The sequence below is a fragment of the Bubalus kerabau genome, chromosome 4 (assembly GCF_029407905.1).
Source record: "Bubalus kerabau isolate K-KA32 ecotype Philippines breed swamp buffalo chromosome 4, PCC_UOA_SB_1v2, whole genome shotgun sequence".
Classification (NCBI taxonomy): domain Eukaryota; kingdom Metazoa; phylum Chordata; class Mammalia; order Artiodactyla; family Bovidae; genus Bubalus; species Bubalus kerabau.
Window position 1 is genome coordinate 65,328,755 of NC_073627.1, and position 21,979 is coordinate 65,350,733.

Genomic DNA, 21,979 nt, shown 5'->3' on the forward strand with positions numbered 1-21,979 from the left:
AAACAGTCTCCAGGATGAGACCACCTCCAGACTACGTACCTGGTGTCACATGACCACAGTGCCCAGTGTGACATCTCCCAGAGCCTGCACCTAAGGTCCCATGTCCACAAGATCCAGGGTTACCCCCCTCCCACACCCTGGACCAGGGACACATTTCTACAATCTGAAGTGTGACTCCACCTCCCAGAAACTGCACATGGGGTCACACATAAACAGTCTCCAGGGTAACCTCCTCTTGATCCTGTACCTGCGGTCAAATTTCTGTAGTATCCAGGGTGAATCCCTCCCAGACCACATACATGGGATCACATGTCCACAGTCTCTAGTATGAGCCAACATCCAGACTCTGTACCTGAGGTCTCATGACCACAATGTCCTGTGACACCACCTCCCAGTCCCTTCACTTAGGGTAACATGTCCAGAGTCTCCAGGGTAACACCCTCCCAGACCATTCACCTGACGTAACATGTCCACAATCCCCAGAGTGACCCCACATCCCAGATCCTGCATCTGGGATCACACATCCACAGTATGCAGGGAGAGCACCCCCCAGACCCTGCATTTTGGGTCACACATTCATAGTCCTCAGGATGACCCCACCACCTAGACCCAGTAACCAGAAACACTTGCACACAATCTGCACGGTAACCCCACCCCCCAGACCCTGTCCCTGGAATTTCACGCCCATAGTCTCCACGATGAACCCCTCTCAGATCATGTACCTGGGATCACACACCCACAGTTTCCAGGGTGACCCCCTTTCTCCCCTGCATCGAGGGTTATATGACCACAGTCTCCACGTTCACACCCCACATCAGATCCTTTACCTGGTGTCACATGGCCAAAGTTTCCCTGATGAACCCCTTCATAGACCCTATTCATAGGGTCACATGTTCATAGTCTCCAGGGTGAATACTCCCAGACCCTGTACTAGGGTTCACATGTCCACAGCCTCCACAGTGACCCCACCTCCAAGACACTTCACCTGGCTTTACACGTCCACAGGTTCCAGGGTCAGCCTCTATCCCAGACACTGCATTTTGGGTCACCTGTCCACTTTCTCCAGGGAGAAATCACCTAACAGAACCTTCACCTGGGGTCAAATGTCTAGTCTCCTTGGTGACACCTCGCCCAGACCCTGTACCTGGGGTCACATTTCCAGTTTCCAGGGTAACCACCTATGCCAGACCCTACACCTGGGGTCACATATCCACATTATCCATGGTGACCCCACATCACCAGAACTTTTACCTCTGGTCACATGTACATAGTCTCCATGGTGACCACCACTCCCAGACTTTGAACCTCTGGTCACATTTCCAGTCTCCAGGATGACACCCTCCCCCTGACCCATACCTGTGGATACAGTCCACAGACTTAAGGGTGACACTATCACATTAGTCCAAGCACCTGGGATGACACAGCCACAGTTTCCATTGTGAGCTCCCTTCCCAGAACATATGCTGGTGTTACATGTCTACAGTTTCCAGGGTGACACTGTCCCAGACACTTTATCTGAGATCACATGTCTTCAGTCCCCAGGGTGACCTCTCCCAGGCACTATATTTGGGGTCACATATCTAGTCTCTCCCGTATTGCATTCTCTCAGACCCAGTACCTGGTGACACATGTCCATATTCTCCGGGGTGCTGTCATTTCCCAGATCTTTTACCTGGGTCACATGTCCACAGTCTCAAATGTGAACCCCCACCCAGACCCTGTACCTGGGGTTAAATATTTGCTATCTCCAGAGGACACCCTTCATCCGGTACCTGAGGTCACAGTTACAAAATATCCAGGATGACAGCCCCGACAAGATTCTGAACCTGGTGTAACACGTGCATAGACTACAGTGGGACCGCCCTCCCAGAACCTGTTCAGTTCAGTTTAGTCGCTCAGTCGTGTCTGACTCTCTGTGACCCATGAATCGAAGCACGCCAGGCCTCCCTGTCCATCACCAACTCCCGGAGTTCACTGAAAACTCATGTCCATCGAATAAGTGATGCCATCCAGCCATCTCATCCTCTGTTGTCCCCTTCTCCTCCTGCCCCCAATCCCTTGCAGCATCAGAGTCTTTTCCAATGAGTCAACTCTTCGCATGGGGTGGCCAAAGTACTGGAGTTTCAGCTTTAGCATCATTCCTTCCAAAGAAATCCCAGGGACAATCTCCTTCAGAATGGACTGGTTGGATCTCCTTGCAGTCCAAGGGACTCTCAAGAGTCTTCTCCAACACCACAGTTCAAAAGGATCAATTCTTTGGCAATCAGCCTTCTTCACAGTCCAACACTCACATCCATACATGACCACAGGAAAAACCATAGCCTTGATTAGATGGACCTTTGTTGGCAAAGTAATGTCTCTGCTTTTGAATATGCTATCAAGGTTGGACATAACTTTCCTTCCAACGAGTAAGCATCTTTTAATTTCATGGCTACAGTCACCATCTGTAGTGATTTTGGAGACCCAAAAAATAAAGTCTGACACTGTTTCCACTCTTTCCCCATCTATTTCCCATGAATGATGGGACCAGATGCCATGATCTTCGTTTTCTGAAGCCAACTTTTTCACTCTCCACTTTCACTGTCATCAAGAAGCTTTTTAGTTCCTCTTCACTTTCTGCCATAAGGGTGGTGTCATCTGCATATCTGAGGCTGTTGATATTTCCCCCGGCAATCTTGATTATAGCTTGTGTTTCTTCCAGCCCAGAGTTTCTCATGATGTACTCTGCATATAAGTTAAATAAGCAGGGTGACAATATACAGCCTTGACGTACTCCTTTTCCTATTTGGAACCAGTCTGTTTTTCCATGTCCAGTTCTAACTGTTGCTTCCTGACCTGCATACAAGTTTCTCAAGAGGCAGGTCAGGTGGCCTGGTATTCCCATCTGTTTCAGAATTTTCCACAGTTTATTGTGATCCACACAGTCAAAGGCTTTTGCATAGTCAATAAAGCAGAAATAGATGTTTTTCTGGAACTCTCTTGCTTTTTCCATGATCCAGCAGATGTTGGCAATTTGATCTCTCGTTCCTCTGCCTTTTATAAAACCAGCTTGAACAACTGGAAGTTCACAGTTCACGTATTTCTGAAGCCTTGCTTGGAGAATTTTGAGCATTACTTTACTAGCCTGTGAGATGAGTGCAATTGTGCGGAAGTTTGAGCATTCTTTGGCATTACATTTCTTTGGGATGGGAATTAAACCTGACCTTTTCCAGTCCTGTGGCTACTGCTGAGTTTTCCAAATTTGCTGGCATATTAGGTGCAGCACTTTCACAGCATCATCTTTCAGGATTTGAAATAGGGCAACTGGAATTCCATCACCTCCACTAGCTTTGTTCGTAGTGATACTTTCTAAGGCCCACTTGACTTCACATTCCAGGATGTCTGGCTCTAGGTTAGTGATCACACCATCGTGATTATCTGGGTTGTGAAGATCTTTTTTGTATAGTTCTTCTGTGTATTCTTGCTACCTCTTCTTAATATCTTCTGCTTCTGTTAGGTCCATACAATTTCTGTCCTTTATCGAGCCCATCTTTGCATGAAATATTCCCTTGGTATCTCTAATTTTCTTGAAGAGATCTCTAGTCTTTCCTATTCTGGTGTTTTCCTCTATTTCTTTGCATTGTTCACTGAGGAAGGCTTTCTTATCTCTTCTTTCTATTCTTTGGAACTCTGCATTCAGATGCTTATATCTTTCCTTTTCTCCTTTGCTTTTCACTTCTCTTCTTTTCACAGATGTTTGTAAGGCCTCCTGAGGCAGCCATTTTGCTTTTTTGCATTTCTTTTCTATGGGGATGGTCTTGATCCCTGTGTCCTGTACAATATCACGAGCTTCCGTCCATAGTTCATCAGCCACTCTATCTATCAGATCTGGGCCCTTAAATCTATTTATCACTTCCACTGTATAATCATAATGGATTTGATTTAGGTCATACCTGAATGGTCTAGTGGTTTTCCCTACTTTCTTCAATTTAAGTCTGAATTTGGCAATAAGGGGTTCATGTTCTGAGCCACAGTCAGTTCCTGGTCTTGTTTCTGTTGACTGTATACAGCTTCTCCATCTTTGGCTGCAAAAAATATAATCAATCAGATTTCGGTGTTGACCCTCTGGTGATGTCCACATGTAGAATCTTCTCTTGTGTTGTTGGAAATGGGTGCTTACTATGACCAGTGCACTTTCTAACAAAACTCTATTAGTCTTTCCCTTTCTTCATTCCATATTCCAAAGCCAAATTTGCCTGTTACTTCAGGTGTTTCTTGACATCCTACTCAATATGCAAGCAAATTTGAAAAACTCAGCAGTGGCCACAGGACTGGAAAAGGTCAGTTTTCATTCCAATCCCAAAGAAAGGCAATGCCAAAGAATGCTCAAACTACCACACAAGAGCTCTCATCTCACATGCTAGTAAAGTAATGCTCAAAAATCTCCAAGCCAGGCTTCAGCAATACGTGAACTGTGAACTTCCTGATGTTCAAGCTGGTTAGAAAAGGCAGAGGAACCAGAGATCAAAATGACAACATCCGCTGGATCATGGAAAAAGCAATGCAGTTTCAGAGAAATATCTATTTCTGCTCTATTGACTATGCCAAAGCCTTTGACTGTGTGGATCATAATAAACTGTGGAAAATTCTGAAACAGATGGGAATACCAGACCACCTGACCTGACTCTTGAGAAATCTGTATGCAGGTCAGGAAGCAACAGTTAGAACTGGACATGGAAAAACAGACTGGTTCCAAATAGGAAAAAGAGTATGTCAAGGCTGTATATTGTCACCCTGCTTATTTAAATTATATGCAGAGTACATCACGAGAAACTCTGGGCTGGAAGAAACACAAGCTGGAATCAAGATTGCTGGGAGAAATATCAACAACCTCAGATATGCAGATGACACCACCCTTATGGCAGAAAGTGAAGAGGAACTAAAAAGCCTGTTGATGAAAGTGAAAGTGGAGAGTGAAACACTTGGCTTAAAGCTCAACATGCAGAAAACGAAGATCATGACATCTGGTCCCATCATTCATGGGAAATAGATGGGGAAACAGTCGAAGCAGTGTCAGACTTTATTTTTTGGGTCTCCAAAATCACTACAGATGGTGACTGTAGCCATGAAATTAAAAGACACTTACTCCTTGGAAGGAAAGTTATGACCAACCTAGATAGCATATTCAAAAGCAGAGACATTACTTTGCCAACAAAGGTCCATCTAATCAAGGCTATGGTTTTTCCTGTGGTCATGTATGGATGTGAGGGTTAGACTATGAAGAAGGCTGAGTGCTGAAGAATTGATGCTTTTGAACTGTGGTGTTGGAGAAGACTCTTGAGAGTCCCTTGGACTGCAAGGAGATCCAACCAGTCCATTCTGAAGGAGATTGTCCCTGGGATTTCTTTGGAAGGAATGATGCTAAAGCTGAAACTCCAGTACTTTGGCCACCTCATGCGAAGAGTTGACTCTTTGGAAAAGACTCTGATGCTGGGAGGTATTGGGGCAGGAGGAGAAGGGGATGACAGAGGATGAGATGGCTGGATGGCATCACTGACTCGATGGATGTATGTCTGAGTGAACTCCGGGAGTTGGTGATGGACAGGGAGGCCTGGTGTGCTGTGATTCATGGGATTGCAAAGATTCTGACATGACTGAGTGACTGAACTAACTAACTAAGATGCATTTGAAGAGTTGAGAGGCTTTAAAAATAAATGATTCAAGGCTAAAATGATTCCCATATTAACTCAAATTTACATGAATAAAAATAAAATTTTATCAACAAATATAACAAAAAGCTATGACAAGCTACTGAAGCCAAAGTACGATATATAAAATACAGCCTCTGGGAAACCTGGAATTGACTATCAAGATAATCCAGGTAACTGAAGCTTCATTTTGACATATTCATTTAAGGTTTGAGCATTGCATTTATCTGCTTCTTCATAATACTGTAATGTGATAACATAAAGATTAAAAATTATTACCTTAATAAAGAGTAAATTACTAGTACCTGTCTATGTTAACAATTTAGAACTAAATCGCTTAACATTTCATAAATGACACGATGTCCCTACTCAAAGTAAAGGATTTCTTTGGTCTAATTTTTATTTGCTGGATACAAGGTATGCTTTTAGGCTGGTTTAGAGACCATAGATTCACAGCCTGTGTATTTTTTATATTCCACTAGATTCAACATTTAGCCAGAATCAAGAATCACTTTGAACTTTCTTTCAGGAAGTCTGAGAATTATTTCTCCTTCTGGATACTCACTTCTTCTGCTTTCTCATTTTTGTACCAATACACTCTCTCTTTTAAATGATTCCATTCCTTGATTAACTCCTTGTTTCTTTTCTCCAGCATCAGACCTTGTTTCTCATATTGTCCTGAAGTTTTCTCACAATCTGCTGAAACTGTTCTTGGATGCTAATGACCGTCTTCTCTTTACTGTCGGCTCCCAGTTGCTGTCGGAGCAACATGTTTTCACTCTGGAGTTGAGATAATCTCTCCTCTAAGGATTCCTGCTTTCCAAGGTGAATACCTATGTATTCACTTTGCCTTGTTCATTCTGATATATTTGTTCAATTTCCTGCTTTTGACACTCTGATTGGCTTAGATCTCTGTGGACACGTTCTAACATCAAAGTCTTTTCTCTAAGATCATCTCTCGTGTGATGCAGCTTGACTTTCAGCTTATTGAAGATACTTTCCACTGTAGATAGTTGCTGGGAAAGTGTCTCCTTGTTATCTTTTAGATTAACCACATCATACTTCATTTTGCCCCACAAGCATAACCACTAGTCTCTTGCTGTCTGGAAGGTAAGTTCCAGATCTCTTTTTGATGTTTGACCTTGATCATGATCATGTAAGGCAGCAGCCAGTCTAGAATGGTAGGATTTCACTTCCGTTTCCAATCTCTGTTTACTTTCTTTTTTGTTTTCCAGCTTAGAGTTTAGCATCGTATTCTCAGCTGTCAGAGCATTAAGCTGGCCTGTATAGTGGGATATAGTCTTTGTTAACATTTCCTCATTCAGTTTTATTGCCTTTTGAATTTTTTATCATCATTCTTTATCATTCATCATCATTCTTTACTTTGAGAATTTCAATGTCCTCAAAAGAGTTCTCTTCCTTTTCCCGGTGCTGATTTTTCAGTGCATCTATCTCGTCTTAGCATGGAAATTTCCTCCTGCAGCATGTGCTTTTTGTGCAACAGGTCTTTTGTTTCTTCACAACTATCATAAACCTAAGTGAAACAAAGGATATTTTTAGCTAGTACTCAGTAAAGTGACATTCCATGATTTCTTCGGAAATGAAAGTCTAACTTGTATGTTTATACAATGAAAAGACTGCACCAAGTGTGTCTCCAACAGGAACAAATAAGGTTCAATTCAATCCTCAGACTTTATACAAGCAGAAACTCCCAAAGGTTCAAAAATTTAATGGAAGACAATGAATTCATGAAGTAAAAAAAAAAAAAAAATCCCAAGAGATTTTCAAAAAGCTCAAAACTGGAAAGGCTTCTCTCTGAACTACAACAAACCCAAAAGGCTTAAAATAAAAGATTCATAGATCTGTCTACACTTAAAATTTGCATCTGATGTGGAATATTTATATAATGGAAAACTAGTAAGCCATAAAAAAGAATGAAATAATGCTATTTGAAGCAACAGGGACGGACCTAGACATTATCACCCTAAGTGATGTAAGTCAGACAAAGACAAGTATTATATCATACTGCTTATACGTTGAATCTAAAGTGAACTTATTCACACAACAGAAAGAGACTCATAGACACAGAAAACAAACTTACAGTGACCACAGGGGAAAGCAGGGTAGGGGAAGGGATAAATTAGGATGTTGGGATTAACATATACACACTAGTAGATATAAAATAACCAACAGAGATATACTGTACAACATAAGGAACTACACTTAATATTCTGCAATAAGAATCTGAAACAGAATATGTGTGTACATGTAAGCATGTGTGTGAGTGAGTGTGTATGTGTATTAGTCACTCAGTCATGTCCAACTCTTTGGGACCCCATAGACTATAGCCTGCCAGGCTCCTCTGTTCATGGAATTTCCCAGGCAAGAATACTGGAATGGGTAGCCATTTCCTTCTCCAGGCTGCTGCTGCTACTGCTGCTAAGTTGCCTCAGTCGTGTCCAACTCTGTGTGACCCCATAGACTGCAGCCCACCAGGCTCCCCCGTCCCTGGGATTCTCCAGGCAAGAACATTGGAGTGGGTTGCCATTTCCTTCTCCAATGCATGAAAGTGAAGTCACTCGGTCGTGTCTGACTCTTAGCGACCCCACAGACTGCAGCCTACCAGGTTCCTCTGCCCATGCGATTTTCCAGGCAAGAGTACTGGAGTGGGGTGCCATTGCCTTCTCCATCTTCTCCAGGGGATCTTCCCAACCCAAGGACTGAACCCAGGTCTCCTGCATTTCAGGCAGATTCTTTACAGTCTGAAACAGCAGGGAAGCCCCATTTATATAATATATACACACATATACATATATATCTGAGTAACTGTGCTGTATACCTGAAACTAACAGAATATTGTTAATCAACTATAATTCAATAAACAGCACCACTTACTAGGTTTATAAATGCTGCATTTGATATCTCCTATACATCTACTTCACAGTAAGAGCCTTAACTCTGTATAAATAGACTAAATTTTGTACAGAAGTTTTTCCTTGAAAATATGCTACCTTCTAACATTTTAATAGGCAATTACAAGAATTACACCTATTGACAACTGTACTAGGCACTTCTACAAACATTAATTAACTCATGAGCTGTAATGATTCTGGAAAGGAAAAAGTTAAAAATATGAGTAAGCTGCAGCCTTTTCTCCAGGTCTTTGGACTCTACTAGTCTTCTTACATCAAACCACATGTTTCTAGTACAAACATATCAATACAAAATAAGCTTCCTATTTAATTCATGGTACATACACTAATGGTAAATAAGCTAAAATTTAGAAAGCTTTTAGAAAACTATGAGATTATTTGCTGCTGCAATAACTTTCATTATCTCTCCATGTTTAAAATAGTAAGATGGGAAAATACAATGAAAAGCACTTAATAACTATCACTAAATATATATTATGCCATATCTATCACTGTTTTCAAAAGTTCCTTGTACTGAAATAGGACACTCACAGAGCAGAGGGCTCATTTTCTCACAAGTAGAAGAATCAAATCCAAAATGTGGTCTCTGAACTGCCTATAGTTTCCTCCTTACCATTAGGGGAAGTGATAAACTAATCTAATGATCAATCGAGGAAGTGAAATCATTACCAAAACCCAGAATATCTTTAATTGGTAGCAAGAGTTTCCCCTGACCCCTTGGTGCGGGGCAGGCGCTTTTGTAAGTTTATTCTAAAGAAACAAGTTTTTAAAGTGTTCAAAAGTGTTTTTACAACTGATGCCACAGTTTTTACAAAATAAAAAACAGTAAATGATGTGAAAAGGTTGTTGACAGGGTATTGGTTAAAGAAATGACAGTGGAGCCAAGAATGGACTCTGATTCAGAAACTGAAGGTGACGACGTGCATGGAGTGACCGACACATTCACTCCAAAGCAGAGGGACTTGGTCGGGTAGTGCAGTCGATGGTGGACCATATATGGTCTTCCTTGCCTAAACCACAATCAGGGTGCCGGCTCCTCTGAGATAGTCAGAAAAGATTTGAGATTGATTCCTATGGAAAATATTAAAGGCCTCTCCTTCGATGAGGCCATCGTATGTCACTACCAGATTGCTCTAGACAAATGGATTTGAATTACAAATACTACTTTCCCTAGCTCTTCCCGAGAGCTTTTTGTTGTGGGAGATCTGCTGCTAGGACCTCGGGGATGGGACGCAGTCCAAGTTTGAGAGGGACATCGGGTGTGGAAGCAAATTCCTCTGCTGTGAGATGCCACTTGAGAACTCTGCAGAAGGAAGAACAACCAACTTCAAGAGTGTCTGGTTTCTGCCAAATGCTGGAAAAAAATTCCTGCACCTCTCAAGGATGCCAGTTAACACCTGTCCTTGAGGACTCCGCTGTGAGGGAGAACCATCTGGGAACGCTGGAGCCAGCTCTGAGCTGTTCATGAGGCAGGTGGACTGGAGGGCTGACGGACACAGAGGGAGGGGGGGGTCCACGACCCTCAGCCACCTGCCAGATTGAAGGCCAGAGGCAAGTTGATGTAAAATTAGGCACGATCTTCCCTCCCAGTGCCCCTTCTCTTCTAGACCTATTCACTCATGAATGGTCCATCAAGGCTGAAGGATTGGTTGCCTGAGGTGGGCTGAGAGCTTAACCTCCAGTTTCTACACCATTCTCAACCCTGTGGTTTCTCAGGATCTATTGTGTGAGCTACTGACGTGACCTCTTCCTCCCTCTGCTCGAAAAAGTGCACCCAGCATGTCAGGATCATACAATTCTTATTTCTGGCCTTGTTACTTTGGGAACGTTGAATTTCTTTTCTTTTGTTTTTAACAATTAACCTAAAATTTCCTATAACACTAAACAAAATGACACTAATCAGGTAGAGTAATCTTTGGTGAAAATTTCAAATTTCTAACACGATTTTATCAATATTATTTATAATATCCCCCTTTTTAAAAAATACCATTATTTAATTAAATAAATGGTATTTTTTAAAAAGGGGGATATTATAAATAATATTGATAAAATCGTGTTAGAAATTTGAAATTTTCACCAAAGATTACTCTACCTGATTCAGATCATTTCTCTCAGTCTTCACTTTCACTTCTACTGCTTGGAAAGTGAGTTCTAGGTGCTGTTTCACTTCAACTTCTTTACTATATTGGTCTTCTTTTCTTCTTAAATGCTCCCTCATTTTTTCATAAAACATCTCAGCATTTCTTCTATTCTCTTCTTCTTGCTTTAAGATGAATCTGCAAAATTTAAAACTCTTCTTAGAAAATCATGATATTATTCACGGCTGCAATAACTTTTGTTCCCTCTTCACAATTTTTAAAATAGTAAACATGGGGGGAATACAATGAAAAACACTTAATAATGGTCACTGTTTTCAGACAGAGGTTTAAGAATAAAACTGCATAAATTCTGTCCTCATTTTCTCTTGAGAAAAATGGCTACTTCATAAATCTGTGGATGGGAATGTAAAGTAATATAAACTTTCCTAAGAATAGTTTAGAAATATAGATCACAGACCATTTTTAAGTTCTCATGTGGTGGATTCATTTTGATATTTGGCAAAACTAATACAGTTATGTAAAGTTTAAAAATAAAATAAAATTTAAAAAAAAGCATAACCACAAAAATAAAAGTTCTCATATTTTGACCAAATTATATGATATTATTAAAGAAAATGTATTTAAAATAATTAGAAAGGTAGAAATGAATTTATAGAAAAGGTGTTCCTTGCAGTATTAAATAGAATGCAGAAAAGTGAAAAACAACTGAAAGTCAATTTGGTAAATATTTAATGGGGTTTCCATTATGGTGGACTTCTGTATGCTCATGAAAATGATGATTGGGAAAAATATACACTAAGTTATTGGAAGCATTCACTGTTAAGAAAATGCTATATTATTTCCAAGAATTTCACACTCCACAATACTACTAAAACTTTCTCCTCTGTAAAATCCTAGAGAATGTTAGTCCTTATAACATGTCTACGTCTCTGCAGTATTAAAGGAAACAATAATTCAAATATTTCTTTAAAAGTGAGGTGTACAGTACCTCAAGCTGCTGAGCTCTCATTCCCACTCCACTTTCTGATGCTCTAACTGTGATTTCACTTCTTTGGTTTCTGACAGCTCTTTTTGTAGCCCACAAATCTTACTTTTCATTCTGTAAAATTCTCCTCTAAGTAGTTCACAGTGGCTTCTTTGAAAATCTACTAATCTTTCATTCAAAAGAAATGTATCCTGAATTTTCAACAAGCCAACAGAACCTGCATGATGAAGAAAACAAAGATAGAAACTAACAAACAAGAATTTATGTGAGTAATTTTTGAGTATAAAGGACTGTGCAATTCACGTTCACTCATCCATGCATTGAACAAGCATTAAGGGTCTATAATATGGAAAATATTCTAAAGCTCTGCAAATAAAAAAGATGCCCCTGGGTTTTGTTTAGCTTGAAGTCTAGTAGAAGACAAAGACAAATAAAATAATTATGAGCTCAGATAGATACTCTAAGAAAAGAGAGTTCTATGATCACATAACAGAACATGACATAGACTGGGTCCAGGAAAGATTTCCCTGGGGAAGAGATGTCACACTGAGAAATGAAGGATGAGCAGGAAGTAGTACTTACTTACTTAGAGTAGGAAGAACAACCCTGTGGACAGTCTCCAGCTCCCATTATGTTTTTAACCAGGACAGAGTGAACAGCTACTGATTTACCTTCCTGAGTGGAGCGAGCAAAAACAACGCCGACAAAATATATTAAACAATGATTTTCATGACAAAAGACTTCAGGGAATGAAAGACAATGATCCTGGAAACACATGAGGTTAGCCTAAGGAATGCCCCAGCTCACTGCCTTGAGAGAATTTCCAGGCCCCAACACAGGGAGAAGGAATGGAAGCTGAGTTAGCCAGACTCCCTGACAGGAGGCGATGAAGCTGACAGTCTGGTGAACCAAAGTGGGCAGAGATCACAGATTAGAACTGCAGAGAGGAGAGAGTGGAAGAGAGAGAAAAAGTACCCTGGAGATCTGAGGAGGAGCCCCTCAGGTATTCAGCAGAGGAATGAACAGAGCCCATCTGGGAGAAACCACCTGAGATCAGGGAGAAACCATCTGAAAAGACTATAGGAACTTGTGACTGGTGCTCACTCAGTCCCAGGAATTCTATCTATTCTCATGAGCTAGGCTGTAAAATTCCTAAGGCAGGAAATAATCAATCCTAGCCCCAGAGCCCCTCTGGATGCACGTATCAAATCATGAGAATCAAGAGCCACAGAAGGATCTCTGGAAAACTCTCAATATTTGGAAACTAAATCGCACAGATCTAAATAACCCTTGGATCAAAAAGGTAATGAAAAGAGAAAGTACAAAGTATTTTGAACTGAAGGAAAATGAAAACGTTAAGACTAGAAGACATTTTAGGGAACTAACAAGCTGATTCTAGAATTCATGTAGAAAGAAGGGTGAAAACTAAAACCAAATGGAACCACACAATTGTGACCTTTAATCATGCAGCAAAGAGAGGCAACAGTTGGGCTTGAAGCAAGGGGGTAGCATGATGAGACCTGAATGTTTAAAAATAGGCAATAATTACAGTTGCTGTGCAGACCAAGGTTCTGCCAGGTGGAGTGGCACAGAAAGAAGTCCTGAGATTATTTCAGTTAGTCTAGGAGGAAAATGATGCTGACCTGACCATGGGTGAAGGCATAGGAAAGAAGAAGAGTCAACAGAAGGTACAGTGAGTGAGATTATCATAGGCCTGTGGCTCAGAGTATACACTCACTTTCATGTCCTTTTAATGCAAATCAAACTTCTGAGATGCACAGCACTGTAACATATCCCTGGCTCTAGAGCAGTACTGACAAGGTGTGCATATATCACTACTCTATACACAGACAGGCTTTCCATTAACATTTATACTGCGGTCCTACCTTTACACCCCACATTGAGAGGTTTTATTTGCAATGTGGAATTCATCGAGTAAAGCAAGTCACCATCCTCAGAAAGTCTTGGACGACTGAGTTAAGTAATCCAGTTCATTCACGTAATTAATTTGTTCTTTGACTTACACAGAGGTGGCTGGTAGGCTGCAGTCCATGAGGTCGCTAAGAGTTGGACACGACTGAGCAACTTCACTTTGACTTTTCACTTTCATGCATTGGAGAAGGAAATGGCAGCACACTCTAGTGTTCTTGCCTGGAGAAACCCAGGGGAGTCTGGTGGGCTGCCGTTCATGGGGTCGCACAGAGTCAGACACGACTGAAGTGACGTAGCAGCTTAGCAGACCTGCACGTAAACAATACTGTTTCACAATGTCCTTAAAATCTGTATAAATACACCAAGTGTACAGAGGTGATAAATCTCCGTATCAAAACAAAAACAGACATTTCTTAAAAGAAGAGATTTTTATCAAAAGGATAACTTTATCAACAGTGTTTCTAAATGATGTGTTCAAAGTAAACTTCTTTACAACAAAGGAAGACTTTCTATTTTACCACTATTCCTTTGACAAAGTATTTTCGACAAGGATAATATTTTTAAGAGTTCTTCTTCTTTTTTTTTTTTTTTTTTTTTTTACTATACCTTCTTCTTTTCATACAGTGTTTTCCTTGCAGGCCTAAAAGAACAAATGATTCTTTTCAGGCTAATATTAAATATTAAAAAATACAAACAATACCTCAACTTTTCTTTTTTATATAACTCTTTGCATTGGCAAGTAATTGTCTATAAAGGATGCGGAAATAAATAAGAGCAGCATTAAAGGACACAGAAAATATGTCAGTAATATTAATAAAGTATTAAAGTTAGATCCAAGGAAAAGGAAAAACATAAAGTTACTTGCGTTGTGTGATAGGAAACAGTATACCAGTGTTTTTGGACCTGTTCTTTTCCATAAGAACTAACTTTTATGGCAATATGACCTATCTGGGAGGTATTCCTTCAGTCCTTCTAAGAAAGAAATCCATTTGAATAACCAAGATATTAGCTTTTTGAGGACGTCCTATGCATTGGCCATACATTATTAGAAGCACCTTACATGTCCTAAAAGCATTTTCATCCCCACAGTCATTCTGAGATATAGGTATAGGAAGAAATGGAGCACACAAAGGCTGAGGAACTTGCCCAAGCCCACTCAGCATGTCACCAACAGACCCAGAATTCAAAGCCAGGAAGTTTGGCTTCAACACTGCTCTTCCAAAATATGCTGATAAAGTAATATTGAAAAGTCTTTCTAAGTAATATGATAGAAAATGAATCTATAGTATTATTTCAGGTATAGCTATAGCTATAAATAATAATTTCTGAATCTTAAAACATATTTCTCAAAAATTAAAAAGACTTCAGAGGTAGGCAAGCCTGCAAATCTACTGTCAATAAAGTTTTGTTTTCTGTAAAGAAATTCATCAATAGGCATTCATTCACCCATTCTGCTGTTTCTTCATGTATCTGACATACATGTATTGAGCACACATTATGTGTTAATGACACGCTTAGTAAAGGAAGCACGGGTTTTGTCATTTAGATCTTTATCATGCAAAAGGAATAATTTGTGAAAGATTGTTAATAATGTTTTTCTATTGAATATAAACAAAATATTTCCCTTTTCCCTGGCATCTATAAACAACTATGAAGTTAATATGATGTGATGTTTCAGAGCACCTTACAAAATCATAGCTACTCATCATGCTACTGTCAACTAGAATCATCAAGGAATGACCATATCCTATTCAGTATAGCCTAAGTGTTTATAAATTCACAATTATGTAATTTTTGAAAATCTATATATGTTAGAATTAACTTAAGCAATCATCTGCATATTCCATTACATAGAAATATTACACTTCAGAACCAATGAACAAGCTTTTACCATAAAACTACACATGAACAGAAGTAGTATGTACAATTAGTTCACTGTAATAGTTTAAAGATAATGTCATACAATCAATAAGCTTTCTAGTATTGGAAATGCAAACAAGACTAAACTAAATAAACACGCCCTCTGCTGGCTCATTTCCAATAGCATGCTGCTGCTACTGCTAAGTCACTTCAGTCGTGTCCGACTCTGTGCGACCCCATAGACAGCAGCCCACCAGGCTCCCCCTTCCCTGGGATTCTCCAGGCAAGAACACTGGAGTGGGTTGCCATTTCCTTCTCCAATGCATGAAAGTGAAAAGTGAAAGTAAAGTCACTCAGTAGTGTCCGACTCCTAGTGACCCCATGGACTGCAGCCTACCAGGCTCCTCCGTCCATGGGATTTGCCAGGCAAGAGTACTGGAGTGGGTTGCCATTGCCTTCTCCCTCCAATAGCATACATACTCTAAAAGTTCCCTTCTTAGCATAAAACAAGTAACACCTGTGAACTCCACATTCCTCTTCAGTTACCATCCAGTTCTTCATTGCCTGTCCCAATAACATTGCCTACTGAATGTTTACGTGTATTCATTACAGTCCAGCTTCCAGGGGGACTATTTACTGAAATGACTTCCTGGCCAAAGGCACTGGCCCTCACCTTAACCTTTCAGCAGCGTTCGTCCACTAGAGTTGAGCAATCTCTTGTCTAGGCCTGAGCACTGTATAATGCTGCTCTATTTCCAGAAGAAGTATTCAGTGCTAATATTTCTTCCCCTACAAACAAGGAATCTGGAGAATGTACCTATCATCAACCTGATCCACTTACCTTAAAATGCTGTCATCATTCACGTGCAGCAGACCACCAGTCATGTCTTTTCAAATATTGGTGCCATCACACGTTCTTCCAGTGTCCATTTGTCATTGTTCTTTTTCTTTACTTCTTTCCTGTGCAAACCAGGATCTCTACTTTAAAAACTCCACAAAAAAGCCAATGTTTTATAATAATTCAACTGATAAGGAATAAAAAACAATCAATTATTATAAGATTCCAACTCTTACCCATCTTAAGTCATTGATTAATTCACAAGACAGTTATAGAGTACCAACCATATGCAAGAAAACAAATTCTTCCTTCAAACACAGATATGATTATGATACAATATGATATATAAAACTTGACATATGAAAGTGATAAGTGAAATAAGGAAGGATTTGCAGAAGAAGTGAAGAGAGGAGGTCATAAGAAACAGAAAAGGGAGAAAATCATTCTACTTGGAGATTCGAATGTGAGCACAAACATCAGGCACAGGGCATCTGGGTTCTTTCCGAGGAACCTGGAAGGAAGAGCACAAAATACATGGAAGAAAATAGAGAGATGCATCTGGAAAGACACTGAGAAGAACCTCAAGGGCTACACTGAAAACCTGGAGTCCACTGGCTAAGCGCCTTGACTCTTAGACATGGGAGTCATAAGTAGATTTACACTATATTTTTTTTGTTTTGCTTCTAAATATAATAATGGTGAATTTAGGGACTTCCCTGGTGGTCCAGTGCTTAGGCATCCACCTACCAATAAAGGGGGAAGGTGTTTCATTCCTGGTCAGGGAAGATCCTGCATGCCATGGTGCAACTAAACCGTGCTACACAGCTACTGAAGCCAGCACCCTAGAGCCCATGCTCAGCAATAAGAGAAGCCACCACACTGAGAAGCCCAAGCACTGCAGCAGCAAAGACCCAGAGCAGCCAAAAATAAATGAAAAAGAGAATTCACAGAAAAAAGCCACACTTAATTTAGGTGGTATTTTAAATGACATGAGGCACATATACCATGAAAGAAGAAACCAAGGAGATATTTGGTCAGGGGAGGAGAGCTCACTTTTAAACCACCCACATGATGTGGTGCCTCATCGGTTCTTCCACCACCAGCAGCAATTTGGCCTCCCTCCATGGACATACTCAAAGTGCTAGGAGAGAAAAACCTGTCAGCCAAGAGTACTCTTTCTAGAAAAGTTGTCTTTCAGAAATGAAAGAGAAATAAAAACTGTCCCAGACAAAACAAACCTGATGGAGTTCATCACCACTAGTCCCGCCTCATGAGAAATGCTGAAAGAAGTCCTCAAACTGAAATGAAAGGATGTTCATTAGTGACAAAACAAATTTAAATATACAACACACTGATTAAGGAAAATATGCAGTCAAATCCAGAATACTCTAATATGTAACATGGTGGTATGTTAACAAAGGAACTCTAGGAATAAGGCTAAAGGACAAGAGTATTAAAAACAACTATATCTCTAGTAAAACATAAAATCTGTACATCACAAACATTAGCTCAAGTTAGAAATTATTTTATAGGAACATAACAAGGGACGTGCTGTTAAATATTGATATAGGATTACTTATCAGAACCCTCATTCTGCATAGCAGGAAACTACTGGTTGCTGTTTCCTCCACTCTTTCTCTGCTGAAACAATCTACTCTCATCAGCAGCATCACATATGTTCTCTGATATTTCCACTTCACTACTTCTGTGTTTCTTTTCTTCTTCAACCTTTAATGGAAGTTGGACACTAAGAATAATTGCTATGTGTTGATATTAAAGACTTTTGTTTTCAATTTTATTATTTGACTCAGTGCTCACCCTGAATTTAAGTGATAAGAATATTTTGGTGTTTATTTTAATTTTATCACTTACAAGTCACTGAAATTTTTATAAAATCTGCTCCTTTCTGTTTGAGGAAAAGACAAAATTCCCCAAAATTTCAAAAATGGCTTTCTTAATAAGATGCAATTATTCATATTCAGTCTTCCCCATCTGGCTGGCAGAGATAGTGAAATAAAAAGACAAAGACACAAAATTTGTCCTCTTTGGTCTTTACTACCTGGATTTTCCATTAAACAGCCAGATGTAGAGGATGTGACACCTTCACACCTCAGAAAGGAAACAATTTTCTCTCTGCACTAAAGCTATTCTTTCCCCTCTGCCTTTTACAAATTTTTTTTTTCACTTGGATCTGGGAGATAGCAAAAAAAGTGACGATGTTCACTAAATTAAATGAACCAGAGTTTACCAAAACACAAGGAGCAGAATGAAACTGAGGATTTGTTAGTTAGTGTGGAATTCTGGAATATAAATAATGCTTCCCAATTCAACATTCAATAACCATCAAACCTTACAGCTAGAGGGTACAGAAATAATTACCTAGTATTGCCCCACTATTTACCAAAAAAGCAATAAAATTAAAAAAAAATGTTCAAGGTTTTGTTTAAGGCCCTAAACTGACACTCCTTAGCATTTTATGGCACCAAAAGAGATGATACAATTCTGGAACGTTGAATGTTTTATATTACCAAATGAATTCATCAGATTAATCAGATAAGTTAAAAGCATGACTTTGGCACAGTAACTCAATGCCTTAGTTGGTTGTAGGGCTCATCTCCTTTTTCTTTTTTTTAAACAAGAGAATACATAGAGTTTTGTTGTTGTTGTTGTTTCTTTTTGTTTGTTTTGTCTTTTTGTCTGTTGATCAAACTCAGTCAAAGCACCTCCTACACAAAACAGCAAACAAACAGTTTTAAAAACCTATTACTGAAGAAAGAAAAATCTCACAGCATCTCAGAACTCAGTCTTCTCCTTTGTAGATAAACACTTTTTTTTTTCTTTTTTGCTCAGGGTTTATACTACCTATGGGCTTCCCTGGTGGCTCAAATATTAAAGAATCCAACTGCAATGGGGGAGACCTGAGTTCGATCCCTGGGTTAGGAAGATCCTCTGGAGAAGGGAACAGCTAGCTGTTCTGGTATTCTTTCTGGCCTGGGGAATTCCATGGGCAGAGGAGCCTGGCAGGCTATAGTCCAAGGGTTCAAAAAGAGTTAGACATGACTGAGCAACTATCACACACACACACACACACACTATCTATGTAACAAAATCACACATGTCAAAACTTTCTACATTTTAGTAAACAACATAATGGAAAGGTCTGTCTCAAAAGAAACATCTGAGAGTGCTGATTAAAGCATATGTGGGAGCACATGTATTTGTTATTAAAAAGATCCTGAAGTGGCCATGCTGGAAATCTAAGTGCCCAGCGATTGTGGAAAGCAGAGAAGATCACACATATTCAACCACAATGAAGAGATTAGAGGGAACACATGTTCGTGTCCCATCTATCAGTCAGTGCTTTCTTCCCATTCTATGGAAATATAACTTATATTTAACCCAACAGCTTTAAAGGAAAAAAAAAAGACACAAAACCTTAGCTGATTATTCTTCTTAAGCAATCTCCTTGGTGCTTATTCTAGCTCAGAAGACCACATGGTACATAGCTAAATGAGTTTCCCAGTCCATATGAACACTGACGGAGAAGAATTAGATATGAGAATTGATTGAAGGACAAAAGCCATGAAAATAGTTTCCTGAATTCCTGTTATTGAGATAATAATCGATTTCTACACAATTACTGTTGGGAAGCATAGTACAAAATAGCCGTATTAGGAGAAAGTCCTTAGGAAAATGGCGAAGGGCCAGAAGTACCCAGCTTTGTGTACTGTGGACAGAAAAACATCTCCTGCCTTTGGTTATGCTCGGCGCCAAGATTTAATAATAAATAGAGATGTTACTTGAGAAAACGGGTTGTGGGATAAGCACATGAGTCACTTAGAGTGCACTGTCCTTGAAATGTATTTACTGATTATGTGTTAACTCCGTATGTGCTCTGCTGGTGTATACTTTAAGCTCTTTGTTCCTGCTTCTATAAAAAGGCTTGACTGCAGAAATAAATTTGTCAGTCCTTGCAAAAGACTGTCTGAGTGTCATTCTTTCAGGTTCATCGCTTCCAAGTCCCAGGGAGAAAATCCCCAACAAGTGGCGCCACGAACAGGGACTTGAAAGGAAGGCTGAACAAAGCGACAAGCCCTGGCAGAAAGAGGTAAGCAGGATGGGACACATAGCAGTAAAATTCCTTTCATTTCTATAATGCATCATTTTTTGAAACAAAACGGTGTTAATGTTTCAAGAGATCAGTTGAATGACTGCTATATTTTACTGGAATAATTCATGGTTTCCAGAAGAGGGGACACTCAATCTAGACACATAGAAAAGGGTTAAAAATAATGTTTTGTGAGCATATCAGCAAGGGTTACATGGTCACTTATACAGGCTATCATAGAACAAATTAAGGGCATAATGTTGATTTGGAGGTAAAAACTATTCAACCTTTACATGAATATGAGCTTAAAGAACAAGATATACAAGGTGCTTTGAAATATAAGAATGTTATGCTCAATCAGACACAATCCTTAGAAAACCAACTTAGAGACATGTATATACAGGATGTGTCAAAACTGAAGCCACTTAGAACGGAGATCATTTCATTCAACGGACAGCCCAAATCTGAGGTTTTTCCTTCTGCTCCGCCTGTAACAGCAATTGCGAACTTTGCTCATACTAAGCGCTTCACTCCTCCTCGGGAGATGCCTGCTTGTGCTTTTGCTTTCCCAATACAATTTGATCAACCCGTCCAAGGTCAAAATTCTTGGGACGGTATAGATTTTGGCATGTTGTCTAATTTTAAGAAAGCACGTACTCTGTATGGACCTATTTCTCCTTACTGTATAGAATTTCTCAGAGGATGGGCTGACCATTGGATGCCATATGATTTTTTTCAAGTAGCAAAGATGGCTTTAAATCCTCAACAATCACTGCAATGGCAAATATGGATTAGTGATGAGGCCCAACAGCTGATGATTGACCAGCAATCTCATGGTAACCCTGCCAATTTAACTTATGATATACTGACTAGAACAAGGACTATGGCCGATGTAATGGCGCAATTAGCTAATATTACCCTTGAGATGTTGCATTTCATTAAAGAAACTGCCTGCAGGGCATGGGCAAAGGTTGATAGTGCTAACTCTGATGGTTCATTTGTTAAGATTATTCAAGGACATGAGGAGGAATATTCTCAATTTATAGGAAAATTAAAGGATGCAATTGAAAAATCTATTAAGGATGTGACTTAACAAAATATTATTTTAAAACAACTTGCTTTTGAAAACGCTAATGAGGAATGTCAATCCATGCTTAGACCAATTCGAGAGACTAACTCTCTTATGGAATATTTGAAAGCATGTAGGGATATTGGATATATGTCCCATAGAGCAAAATTGGTGGCATTGGAAACCTTTATGTTCAAAAAGCTGCTAATGCCAAATATTTTAACTGTGGGAAGCCCAACAATATGAAAAAACAATGCCACATACCAACACAGGCCAGAAAAAATAATACTACTTCTAATAAGAAGAAACCCCCAAGAATATGTCCAAGATGTAAAAACGGGTTCCACAGGCTGAATGAATGTCATTATAAATTTTATAAGGATGGAAACACCTTGAACCCCGGTGCACAACAAAAACAACAGGGAAACTAATAAAGGGGCCATCCTCTAGCCCCACTACAAAAGGAGC

At 39.6% G+C, this 21,979-nt stretch overlaps 1 pseudogene; it reads right to left on the minus strand.

Annotated features, from left to right (window-relative positions):
* Positions 1 to 6,195: 6,195 nt before the first annotated feature.
* Positions 6,196 to 21,979, minus strand: part of LOC129650893 (ankyrin repeat domain-containing protein 26-like) — a 79,041-nt pseudogene continuing 63,257 nt past the window's right edge.